The 14,225-nt window shown below is 38.8% G+C and overlaps 1 long non-coding RNA gene across 1 annotated transcript in view; it reads right to left on the bottom strand.

Annotated features, from left to right (window-relative positions):
• Nucleotides 1–14,225, bottom strand: part of LOC308520640 — a 223,865-nt gene that overhangs the window by 69,056 nt on the left and 140,584 nt on the right. The gene's annotated exons all lie outside the window — the stretch shown is intronic.

Here is a 14,225-nt window from a genome sequence, read left to right as displayed (position 1 = left end):
TAATTGCAAACTAAAAAAAAAAAAAAAGCTTAGAGAAATCTCCAGATTATAAAGAAAAAGCAGTAAGAACTCCACGGAGCTCAAAACTAGAGGATGGCCAAATAGAAAAGTGCAGAAAGCATTTTGCCTGTGTCACCCCCTCCCCCAGCCAGGAGCAGTTTGACACTGGATGGGGTCCCCTCTAGCAAGTTCTCCACACAGAGAAAAGGGGAGCAGGAGAACCCTACAAACCGTACATTGAGAGATCTGCAGCCTTTGCTACAGGGGATCCCACAGTCTCCACTGATGCTGATCTTGGCTGAAATAGCAGCATGGAGTACTCCCCTCTGCATCTTCCCCCAGAGGCTGGGGCTGTTACTGAGGGGACACTTGCCCTTAGGGACCACAGTGATGCTGTGCCTTGACCTCAGGCGTGAGGCACACGCCACTGCATCATCTATGAGATGAGAGCTGCCACTGTACTCTACCCATTTCTGTCCCCAAAGTCCCAAGTTCAGGCTGTGCTGTTGCTGCTCTGAATTCTAGGTTGCAGCTCTGAATTGTCACTGCTAAAGGCACTGCTGCTGCCCTACATTTCCTTCACAGGCTTGTACGTTACAGCTCTGTATAGCCATTGCCAGGGTGCTGCCACAACTCTGAGCCAAACTTGCCACGTAGGTCAAGGCTTGGACCCATTGTTGCTTGGGACCAGGCTGCCACTGCCCTGGGGTTCATTCCCATCCATATGGAGGTTCAGAACCATCATTAACAGCAGTGGGACTACTGCCTGAGCCCTGCCCCTGCCAACCAGACCACATCTCTATCCTTCATTGCCCAGATCATGGTAGTGCTGCCCTAAACCCCACTCCCTGTGCCTCCGGTTGTGGCTCTGACTAGTCATTTCTGTGACTGTCCCTCAGAGCTCCAGGACATGGCTCTGAACTGTCTTTGAGGGGACTGCTACCACTGCACTCAGCCCAGCTCCCTGGGTACCAACATGAGGCTTTAACAACCCACCACTGGAATTACGCTACTGCTATCCTGTGGCTTCCCACTGGGGTCAAAGTAAAGACTGACCACCATCTGCCGGCAGTACAAATACTGCACCCTACTCCCTGGGCACAAGCTGCCCCTTCACCTTGGCATACCGGGGATAATGATGCTGAGTCACCCAGACTGACAGCTGGAGTCTCCATGGTGAGCCCTTGAGCTCACGTACTGGTTTTAGGGGATATCTGCACACACCCACACACTCAGTACTAGTGCCGCAGCCATAGCAAATGCATCTGTGCTGTAGGATCCATGCCCTTCGGCAGTACTTGCACCTGATCCTTGGACCCTGCCTCCACTACTGCTTTGAGAGCCAGCATACTTGGTGCTGAGGATCTCTACGCTTGAATTTTCTCCTACAGAAAACAAACAACAACAATAAAAACCCAAGAAAATCTCAGCAACCTGGGCTCTGAACATCCAAATAACCCTACTTGCCACTGCTACCTGCAGGTTCCCTGCAGTTTTGGCCAGAGAAGAACCCCATAGTTTGTCCAATGTCAACCGCAGCCAGAAGAGCGGCATAAAGTACACCACTGTGCCTTCTCAGGACCCAAATAGGCTGTATTCCACTGAGTCAGTACCTTTATACACCTCCAGGTAAACGACTTTCCTCACTGAAGCTTCTCTAAAAAGACTGGAAGAGGTGACCTTTTCCTCAAATACGCAGACATAAATACAAAGCAACCAGAAACACACACACAAAAAGCAAGGAAACGTGACACCACCAAAGGAACACAGTACTATTCCAGTAACTGACCAAAAGAAATGGAGATCTGAGTTATCTAATAAAGAATTAAAAATAATTATATTAAGGATGCTCAGCAAGATTAAAGAGAAAACAGATAAATCAATGAACCCAGGAAAATAATGCATTAACAAAAGAAGTTCAATAAAGAAATAGAAAAAAAGGAATGAAAAATGTTGAAGATGAAGAATACAAGGGATGAAATGAAAAATGCAATAGATAATTTCAAGAGCATCCTCAAACAGACAGCTTCCTCAAACAGGCAGAAGAAAAAAATATGGGAGCTTGAAGGCAAGTTTCTTGATCTTGTCCAGTCAAAGGAGAATAAAGGAAATGGAATTAAAAACAGAGAAAATCTATGTGAGTAGGAAGACATAAGATAAATAATAACTACATTATGGGAGACCCAGAAGGAGAAGAGTGTGGGAAAGGGAAAGAAACATTGTTTAAAGAAGTAATGGTTAAAAACAAGCAAAATCTGGAAAGAGATAACATCATGAGGCACAGGAAGCTCAAAGACCCCAACATATCCAACCAAAAAAAGGTCTTTACTGAGACACACCATAATCAAGGTCTTAAAATCATTTTTAAAAAGAGAATTTTGAAAGTAGTGAGAGAAAAAAGAATCATCTATAATAATAAAAGTGTAATATGCTAATTAGACCGGATGGATAAAGCTGGCAGGTGCCTGCTGGCTGCTGGAGGGAAGCCCGGGTCCTGGATGCCAGAGGGAAGCCGGTGCTGGCAGCCAGGGGAAGGAAGGCCTACTCTTGCACAAATTTCGTGCATCGGGCCTCTAGTCATATATAAAGAAATCAATATAAGACTATCAGCATTTCTGAGAAGAAATGTTGCAGGCCAGGACAGAGAGGAATGATACATTCAAATTGGACAAAGAAAACAACTGTCAATTAAGAATATTTTACCTAGCAAAACTGTCATTCAGGACAGAAGAAATAAATACCTTCCTAGTAAAACAAATCCTAAGGGAATTTATCACCACTAGATCTGTTCTACAAAAAATGCTAAAAGGAATTCAAGCTAATAAAAAGGATGCTAATTAGTAACATGAAAATATATGAAAGTATAAAATTCACTGGTAAAGGTAAATATATAGTCAAATTAAATATACCCTAATATTGCAAAGTGTTACAAATAATTACAGTTACAATATTATATTAATGGGTACACAATGCAAAAATATGTAAACTGGGATGTCAACATAAATTGAGAGGGTGCAAGTAAATGGGTAGAACTTTCTTATACAATTATAGTTATTAGTTTTAAAAAATGTATCATGAGAGCCTTTGATACACAAACAATAAAGAAAAAAGAAAGCATATCACACGCACAAAAATTATCAACTAATGAAGAAATACATTAAGAGAGGGAAAAATTAAAGAAACACAAAGCAATTAGAAAGCTATTAACAAAATGGTGACAGTAAGACCTTACATATCAATAACTACTTTAAACGTAAATGGATTAAATTCTCTAAAATTCATAAAGTGGTTGAATGGATTTTAAAAAAACACACAAAACCTAACTATATGCTGTCTACAAGAAACTCAGTTAAGCTTTAAAGATACAAGTGGAAAGTGAAGGACTGGGAAATGATATTTCAAATAAATGGAAACCACAAGAGAGCAGGTATAGCTATATTTAGACAAAATAGAATATACTATGGAACACCTAAATATATTAAAAATCATTAACATAAAATTTTCTTTATATATTTAAGTGCACCAATGTGGGTGCCTATGTTTTCATTTGTCCTGTCCTCTTGATGTACTGACCCTTTTATCATCATATAATAACCTTGTTTTTCTCTTGCCAGTTTTTGTAAAAAATTCATAAACATGTGGAGATCAAACATGATCCTGAAAAACCAATATTTCAATGAAGAAATCATAACAAAAATTAAGAAATATCTTGAATCACATTAACATGGAAGCACACATATCAAAACCTGTGAGATGTTGCAAAAGCAATTCTAAAGGGAAGTTTGTAGTAATAAATGCCTTTATTAATAAACTAGGAAGATCTAAACAATTTTACTTTACAGCCCAAAGAACTAGAAAAGAAGAACAAATTAAGCCCAAAGTTAGCAGCTGGAAAGAAGTAACAAGAACAGAAATCAATAAAATATAGACCAGACAATATCAATTAAAAAAGAGCTAGTTCTATGGAAAGATAAACAAAACTGAAAAAAACATTAGCTAGATTTAAATAAATAAAATGAAGGCAGAGACATTACAACTGATCTCACAATGCCTAGTATACACAGTAAGTAATCGATAAAGGAATGCAAATGAAATAAATGATTAAAACACAGTAATAACTCAATCATTTCAATCTTATGTGGATATTCATTTTTTTTTCAAGCAAAAACTAAGTTTCTGTGTGAATACGTCATACTTTTTTGGGGAGTGATGATACTAGCTCAGTGTTTTCTCACTTTTACACTTTATATGAGATTATCTTAAGATTTCTAAAGATTATCTTACATATTCTATCACTCGTGTGCTTTTGAATGCAGACCTACTTGTAAATCTGACCTTCCCCAAAATATTATTTCCCCAAACACAATTCTGATGAACACTTGAGTTCCTAAACCTAATAAAAGGCAACACACACACACACACACACACACAATGAAGTGAACTCACGTCTCACCAGGTCCTAAATTAATGACTTCTTTTTTTCTTTTTAGAAAACTTTAAGTTGAAGATAAGGATTTCAAGAGACATTATATAACAAAAGTTACAAAAGACAAATTATAGAAGTCCCTTAAAAAAAAAAAATACATTATTCAGCTGGTTCCATTTCCAGATACCTAAACAGAAAGATCCTGAGCTCACCTCTTCCTGTGGACACAATGAATAGGATATCATTGTAATTAACCTAGTTATTTATAAGGGAGATGCCAAAATTATAGTCATGTCATTTGGACAGCTTTACCAGGAAGCTAAAGCTTCACACTCCCCAGGGAGCCACCAGTCTATTCCTTGCAGATCTCTGGGGGAAGGGACTGGACAGGGAAAAGATTGATGCATGCTCAGGAAGTGGGGGGGCACTAGCTCAAGCATATACTATCAGTCTCACCTGGGAACAGGTCATTGGCTAGAATGGACATGGCCACTGTAAGGGCATGCAATTTGAGATTTTTTAATCCCCTGGACTCTTGTTGCAGGAAGCACACTATCTCGGCTCCCCTGCACCCTCACAATGGATTAATGGATGTAATCAGCATGATGCTGAACTGGACCCGGCTGCAACATGGAACAGAGACTCTGGTCACTGGCTTTGCTTTTAGCTCTACTGAAACTCCAGCTACACTTCTTCCAGGACTGGATTAAGGGAAATGGGACTTTGGAAACCCAGGGATATAATTACACACAAATAAAAATCACTCTTTCTCCTGTGCAAGTCTCAGCAAATTGTTTTTCTCCAGGTATTGTAAGGACTCCAGCACTCAGTGGGAAAAGGAATATCCCAATTTTCTCTGAAAAAAACACCACCACCCAAAACACAGCTGAGTGACTCCCACACATAAGGTAAATAAGAAAAAACTCATTGATGTGGGTAGGAGAAGCTGAGACACAACATTACCATGAACTCCACCCCTAGTGGGCAATCTGCAATCCAGAGAAACTCGAAATTCCAAATTTCTCCCTGAGGTGTAAAGGGTTTGGGCCCATAGCTGGCATCCCAACGTTTAAGACCTGCACCTGAGAGACAAGCTCCCCAAACAGCTAACTTTTAAGGCCAATGGATTTTTTGACCACAAATTTCGCAAGGCCATGGTGAACTGAGAAATAGTTTATGCAGACGCACTTGGCTGTAACCCAGGGACAAGCAGAGGCAGCCCAATGAAAAGTGCCATTTTTCCGTGAAAGAGGCCCATTTGCTTGCTTTTGAGCTTTAGCCGGAGGGGCGGACATGTAATTTAACACACCTCTGGGGACCTACAGAAAAGCTCTCCAGAAGACCGGAGGCTGGCAGGTGTCTCCTTTACACTCTCCCTCTGCCATGCACCAGGCTGTGAGCATCCTCTAAAAATGAGCTTATGCACACATCTGGTGGTCTGAGTGTTATGGCCGCTGCACAGGTGACATCCGTTGATTGTGTGGCTCTGCTGATCGAGGGTCCCATGGGACTATAACAAATGGAGAACAGTTCTTAAATGATTACACCCCAGGGCACAGTGAAGAGGCAGCAGACTGAAACATCCAGTCTTTCTGTGAAAGAAGCCTATTAGCTTATCTTCATCACTGCAGCCTGGGGTGCGGGGGTGGGGGTGGGGGGGAGGACTTCTAATTAAGCACATCTGGGGCTGATAGTCTTCTCCAGACACCAGGAAAGAAAGCACAGCTTTCTCCAGCACAGCTCTCCCTCTGCCTCACCAGATTGCCGGTGTCTCTGAGAAAGGAGCTTGTGTACAAATGTGGCATCGAAGCTTTTGTAGCTGCTGCTTAGAGAACACATCCCATGGTGGCCTGTTTCTGGTGGCCAGCAGTGCTTCTGCTCACAGGTTCAGTGAGACAGTAGCAAACAAAGAAACAGTTCTTTCCTGGCTCTTCCCCCAGGGCTCAGTGCATAGGAAGCACAGAAATGCCCATCTCCAAGTCCTCCATTGGAAAAGGTATTTCTGCATGCTTTCAAAGCATCCACCTGCGGGTCTGGTTCCAAACAGCCTGAAACTAGGTACTGACTAAGGCTCCTCTTTGGGTAAATGGCAGGTCTTGGCACAGCCTCAACTACTCAGAGCAGCTAAGAACAAAGTAGGCTGCTTGGACAATTACAAAGGTTGAGAGACAACCAAGAGCGAGGGCATGATTGAGCAGTATCTTTCATCTCCTACATGAGGCCATCCCTGCAAGACTGGGAGAGGCAGCTGTTTTATCTAATGCATGGAATCTAACATAGACACTGAAGGAAAGTGAAGCAGTCAAGGAAAAGGTTTCAAATGAAACAGCAATATAAAACCTCAGATAAAGATCTTATTAACACACTAGATGCCCGATGCATGAAATCGTGCAAGAGTAGGCCTTCCTTCACCCAGCTGCCGGCACCAGCTTCCCTCTGGCACCTGGGCTCTGGGCTTCACTCACACCCTCGGCTTCATCTGGAAGGTCTTCCAGTCTAATTAGCATATTATGCTTTTATTATTATAGACTAGGGGCCTGGTGCAGGAAATTCATGCACAGGGGGTGGGTCCCTCAGCTCAACCTGCACTCTCTCCAATCTGGGAGCCCTCAGGGGTGCCTTCTCCAATCCGGGAGTTTGTCTGTCTTTGCAATCATATGAGCGAATTGTCTGAGACCCCAGCCGAGTTTAGTTTGGTGCTCACAGAATAATAGAGGTCTTTTTTTATTTCTTTACTCCATTGGTGGAGATTTCCTAGAAGTTGAAGGATATCTTCCTTTTAATTTTTCCTCAACACTATGACTTTACTTATATCTCTCACCTTTGCTTTCCATCCATCCCCCAACCACAACAGTAACTTGCTCCAGGTTCACTTTGCTCTAGTGTCTAGAGATCCCACAACATGTCTGCCACCAGAACTACGATTCCCAGAATTCCTGGTGCTCCCAGTGCTCTTGGTTTCTGCTTCCGGTCCAGGAACTGCAAAAACCAAAAGGACTGGGAGCTCCAGCCACCTCTAGGCTGGCTGACAGTACCGGACCTCCAGTGGTGACCCCGGGACCCTGGCCGCTTGGCTCTGGCATGCACACTGGCCACAAGCTCGGAGCAGGTGGGGTCCCGGGGACATCTGTGGCCCCCCCTGCCCCCGATGCTTGGTGCCTATGCGTGTGTGCACTGCCCACAGGCTGGCCATCTTTGTCGGGTTAATTTGCATACCCACTCCTAATTGGCTGTGGGCATCATGAAGGGACAGTCAATTTACATATTTGTCTATTAGTATAGATAGATCAGTGATATACTTGATCAACAGTTCAAAATAATGGTCACTAAACTACTTACTAAATTTCAAAGAATGAATGAACATGGTGATAAATTCAGCAAAGACATAGGGAACATAAGGAAGTTCCAAATAGAATTCACAGAGCTGAAGAATCTAGTAACTGAACTGAAAAATACAAGTAGGGGTTCAACAGAAGACTACATGAAGCAGAAGAATGTGACCAATCAGCAGCAAAAGAAAAGGAATTTAAAAAAAGCTTATGGGACTGAATAGATAAAAACAAATGAACAAAAACCCAAAAGTAGTCTATATGCTGCCTATAAGACACTTATTCCAGATGTAAAGTCACAGACAAACTAAAAGTGAAGGGATGAAAAAAGTTCCATGCAAATGGAAGCCAAGAGAGCTGGGGTAGCTATACTAACATCAGTCAAAATATACTTTAGGACAAAAATTCTAATAAGAGAAAGAAGGTCTTTAAAAATGATAAAGTCCAACAAGAAGATATAACATTAGCAAATATTTATTACCCTAACAAAGGAGCACCTAAATATATAAAGCAAATATTAACAAACCTAAAGGGAGAAGTACACAGCAATACAAAAATACTGATACTTTAATTACCCACTCTAATCAATTCATAGATTATCCAGACAGATAATCAATAAAACACTGGCGTTATGCAACATGTTATACCAGGTAGACTAAAAAAGACATATAAAAAGCATTCCATTCAAAAGCATGTTAATGTATGTTCTTCTCAAGCACACTGGGGAAATTCTGCAGGCCACAAAAAAGTATTAATAAATTATTAAAAAACTGAAATCATACCAAGCATCTTTCTAAACACATTGGTATGAACTAGGAATAAATTACAATAAGAAAACTAAAAAATTCACAAATATATGTTGATTAAACAACATGCTACTAAAATGATCAAAGGAAACCCTAGTACACTGCTGGTGGGAATGCAGACTGGTGCAACCATAGTGGAAAACAGTATGGAGTTACCTCAAAAAATTAAAAATGATTTTAATTTTAACCGCATGATCCCACTTCTGGGAATATATCCTAAAGAATCTTGAAACACCAATAAGGAAGAATATATGCACCACTATGTTCATAGCAGCACAATTTACAATAGCTAAGATATGGAAACAGCCCAAGTGCCCACCAGTAGGTGAATGGATCAAAAAGCTGTGGTACATTTACACCATAATAGTATGGTGGAATACTATTCAGCTGCAAGAAAGAAGGATCTCATACCCTTTGTGACAGCATGGATGGATCTGGAGATGATTATAGTAAGCAAAATAAGCCAATCAGAGAAAGACAAACATCACATGATCTCACTTATATGTGGAATCTAATGAACAAAATAAACTGACGAACAAAATAGGTTCAGAGATAAGGATCCATGGAACAGACTGACAGATCTCAGAGGGGAGAGGGTTGAGGGATGGGAAGAGATTAACCAGAGAACAAATATGCTCATATGTATGCATAGCCCATAGACACAGACATTAGTGTGTTGAAGGCCTGGGATGGGGCAGGGGCTGGGTAGAAGGGGATAAAAAGGGGGAGGGGGATGGGAAACATCTGTAATACTGTCAATAATAAATAAATTAAAAAGGGAAAAAAATATATCAATTGATAAAGTAAATATTGGCCAAATGTTAACAGTTGTTTAGTCTAGTTGGTAATAATATGATTAACCAATATACTTCCATTATTTCAAGTTTGCAATAAAAATTGGAGATGAAGAAAAAATTTAAAAATACCTTGAAATAACTGAAAAAGGAAATACAGCAGACCAAAACATGGAATGCAGCAAAAGCAGTTCTAAACTAACTTTAAACTTCAAGAAACTAGAAAACAGAACAAACAAATCTAAATTTAGTAGGAGGAAGGAAATGAGACTAAACCATAAAAAAAATAACAAGCTTAATAGACTAACCAAGAAAAAAAAAAAGACTCAAAGAAATAAAATCTGAAATTAAAGAGATGTTACAACTGATACCACAAAAATATAAAGATCATTAAAGATTATAAGAGCAATTGTATGCCAATAAATTGGACATTGTCACCTTGAAGAAATGGACCTATTCTTAGAAACATACAACCTACAAAGATTGAATCAAGAAGAAATAGAAAATTTAAACAGATTGATAACCAGTATGAAAATTTAATCAATAATCAAAAACTGTCCAACAAACAAAAGTCCAGGTCCAAAAAGATTCACTGGTGAATTTTCCAAACATATAAAGAAGAATAAATACCAATCCTTCTCAAATTCTTTGCAATATACTAGAGAAAGGCACTCTTTTAAACTTATTTTTATGAGGCCAGCATTACCCTGATACCAAAGAGAGACAGGACACTACAAGAAAAGAATATTACAGGTCATGATCCTTGATAAACACATGCAAAAACACTCAACAAAATTAGCGCACTGAATTCAACAACATATTAAAAGCATCTTACACAATAATCAAGTGGGGTTAATTCCAGGGATGCTAGAATAGTTCAAAATACACAATAATATGATGTACCACACTAACAAATGAAGGATAAAAATTAAACATCTCTAGATGCATAAAAAGCGTTGATAAACTTCAATATCCATTTGTGATAAAAACTATAAACAGAGAGGTTATAGAGAGATTGAACCTCATAAAAAGGCTATACATGATAAGCCCACAGCTAACATCATACTCAATGGTAAAAAGCTGAAAACTTTTCCTCTAAGTTCAAGAACAAGAAATGATGCCCACTTGAACCACTTTAGTGGAAAATAGTGCTGAAAGTTCCAGCCAGAGCAATTAGGCATAAAAGAAAATTAATGACATCTAAATGGGAAGAAAGTAAAACTGTATGTATTGTAGATGACACATTATATATAGAAAATCCTAAAGACTCCACCAAGAAAATGTTAGACCTAATAACTGGTTTCAGGAAAGTTTCAGGATACACAATCAATGTAAAAAATTAAGTTGCATTTCTATACATTACCAATAAACTATCAAAACAACATGGCATTGCCATAAAAATAGACACAAGAAACAGGTTAATGAGCCCAGAAATAAATGTATACATATATGGTCAATTAATTTACATGAAAGAAACCAACATTCTATAAAGGGAGAAGGACGATCTTTTCAATAAATAGTGTTGAAAAAACTTGACAGCCACATGCAAAAGAATCAAATTGAATCACCATCTTACTTCATGCACAAAAGAATGGATTAAGCACATGAATGTAAGATCTGAAACAGTAAAACTCCCAGAAGAAAATATAAAAAAAAAATCCTTGACATCAGTCCTGGCAATGATTTTTCGTATTTGACAGCAATAGCAAAGGAAAGAAAAGCAAAAATCAACAAGTCATACAACAGCAAACTAAACACATTCTGCCCAGCAAAGGAAACCATCAACACAATGAAAAGGCAACTGCTGAACAGAAAACATTTGCAAATCATCATATATCAGATAAGAGGTTAATTTTCTAAAATATACAAAGAACTCATACAACTCAATAGTAAGCAAAACAAAAACAAAAAACAAAAACAACTTGATTAAATAATGGTAGATCCAAATAGACAATTATCCAAAGAAGACACTAATCATCAGAAAAATAAAAAGTAAAACCACAATGAGATATCACCTCACACCTATTAGAATGATTACCAACAAAAAGACAAGAAATAACAAGTCTTAGGGTGTTGAAAAAAGGGAACCCTTATGCACCATTGGTGGGATGGTAAATTGGTGCCACCACTATGGGAAGCAATATGGAAGTTCTTCAAAATTGAAAATAGAACTGCCATATGACCCAGCAATTCCACTTCTGGTTATTTACCCAAAGGAAATGGAAACATTAACTTAAGAAGATATCTGCACCCTCATGTTTATAGCAGTATTATTTATAACTAGAGGCCCAATGCACAGCATTAATGTGTAAGAGTAGGCCTTCCTTCCCCTGGCTGCCATCACTGGCTTCCCTCGCAGCCCTGGCTTCATCTGGAAAGTCATCCAGAAGGATGTCCAGTCTAATTAGCATATTACGCTTTTTATTATTATAGATAGCCAAGATGAGGAAAACATTTAAGTGTCCATCAATGAATGAATGGATAACGAAACTGTGAAATACACATACACACACACACACACACACACACACACACACACACACACACACCCCAGACTGTTACTCTGCTAAAAAAGGAAATCCTGCCATTTGTGACAACGTGGGTGTACTCTGGGGGAATTATGTTACGTAAAATAATTCAGACAAAGACAAATATTACATGATCTTATATATACGTGGAATCTAAGTAAATAAATGTGGGTGGTGAAGGTTGGCAAAGGGATGATTAGGGTTAAAAAGTACAAACTTCCAGTTATAAGTAAATAAGTTCTGGAAGTAATGTACAGCATGGAGACTGCAGTGTGTTGTATATTCTCACCACAAGAAAAAAAAAATTAAAACTGTATGTTAACTGAAATTAGTATCATTTTACAATACAAGCATACTTGAAATATTTGTTGAACACCTGAAATTAATGCAATGCTATATATCCATTATAACTCAAGTAAACAATCTCTAATAATATGGCACGTGCCTCCTCTAACAATAAGTTACACATGTTGAAAAATCCAAATGTGAACAGTCAAGCTAATGTATACAATTTAGTTGTTTCATAAATTTTAAAAGTGGTGCATCCTGGCCTTGAACTTTGGGATCCCATGTTAGAATGCCAGAGACCATTAGTGCTTTGCAACCCAAACTTTGACAAATGCTGCCATGGCAGGAAAATAAGGGTGGTAAAGGATGGAAATGCCATGAGTGTGACTTTCAGTAGTAGAAGGGCTATGAAGGGAAGAAGAGCGACGACTGGGAACTAGTGATGAATAACCAGAAGAATGCAGGGCCAAGCCTCTCGGATTATGAAGAGTAGTAGAATAACCAATGCCTTTAGAGTAACCTGTAAGAGAAGCAGTGGTAAGAGCTAAGTTTCAATTATGTTTTGGAGATGAAGAGTTCTGTGAAAAAATTCAGAATGGAAGATAATTTATGGCACAGCTGAAGTGTGAAGGGCACAGTGATAACATTGGTGAATTGGAAAGAAAAGAAAAAAAATGCATAGAAAAACAGTGTATTTCTTTAAAAAATAATAAAATGAATGAATAAAAATAAAATAAAATTGATAATTTTAGATTTACATTTTTCTTTCCCCCCCTTTTTTAATGGAATTTAGTTTGGAATCACTATCTCCTTGCCTATTCTGCCACAGTCATCTTTCAGCTCGTACCCTGATTACTACAACTACTTTCTAACTGGTCCCTCTATCTCCAGGTTTATCTCCACCAAACTCTCCAAAGTGCAAAGGAATTATCTGTATTACATGTAAACATGAATGTGTTACTCTCTTAGTTACATTGTATTTTAATTCTTTACTATTTTCTTCCCAATGTAGTGTAAGGCACTTAAAAAGGTATAAGAAGAATTTTACACTCCTTGTCCACTGTTATTTCTCCTGAAATCTACGGACCATCATGTCTAATCCTCAATGTCTCACATCCCTCTGCATTGCTCATGCTGCTTCTGACAGCAGTGAGCTGTGTTACCTGTTGACAAAGTGTGAGGAAGAATATGGGATACTTAATGTTACAGGAGAAAGACCTAATTTATTTTTAAAAGTTGTCATATTTAAAGAAATGGGTTAAGGTACATTGACCACATCTGCAAATAATTGTGATAGTGGATGAATTCTATAATTTCTTCTTAGAAACCTTGATTCCGAAGCTTGCATTAAATTGGACACTACCTTTCCATAAAGCCAGTTTGCAAAGAATGTAAGTTGGGAGTAATATGTTAATACACATTTCATAGAGTACTCAAGACAAGTGAATCAAGTAAGGCGTGTGAAAGAGTTTAATATGCCAGTAAGTAACAATTAAGGAGAAATAGCCATATCATAACAGAGCCCTGTGGAAATAAAACTGTATTTCTGCATCTGCCATAGATGCATTTTGCATTTACATATTACTCTACAATGCAAGATGCCCAGAAGAGTTGTATAAAGAAGATAAAGCATGTATCTTCATCTTGTGTTAGGTCATTTTTCAAAATAGGGATTCACAATCCTACTGTGATATTTAAGGTTTTCTTGACAGGTGAAGAAATAAGTTTCAGATAAGCTTTCTCAGACTGCATTATGCCGCTCTGCGGAGAGGCAGCAGACTGACATTTATTAATGAGGATAACCAAAACAAAAGACTTCCACAGAGTCATACTAGCCCATCGTTAAGAATGCCCATGGTTCGGGATAGCTGTAATGACATTATTGAGCTCTCCTGAGGCATCTTGCTTCTAGAAAACTAGCTTCCTTGAGGACATTGGAATTCACACAGACAGATGCAGTACCGTTTTGAAGACAAGCAATCCCAGTTGTGACAGAAGACACCCAGATGCAAATAGAGAGATGTACAGTTCCTTAGCTAACCTTCACAATTTGG

The sequence above is a fragment of the Myotis nattereri genome (genome assembly GCF_964212035.1).
Source record: "Myotis nattereri genome assembly, chromosome: 5".
NCBI lineage: Eukaryota > Metazoa > Chordata > Mammalia > Chiroptera > Vespertilionidae > Myotis > Myotis nattereri.
Note: the sequence above shows the minus strand (reverse complement) of the source record. Positions and strands in the feature narration are given on the sequence as shown.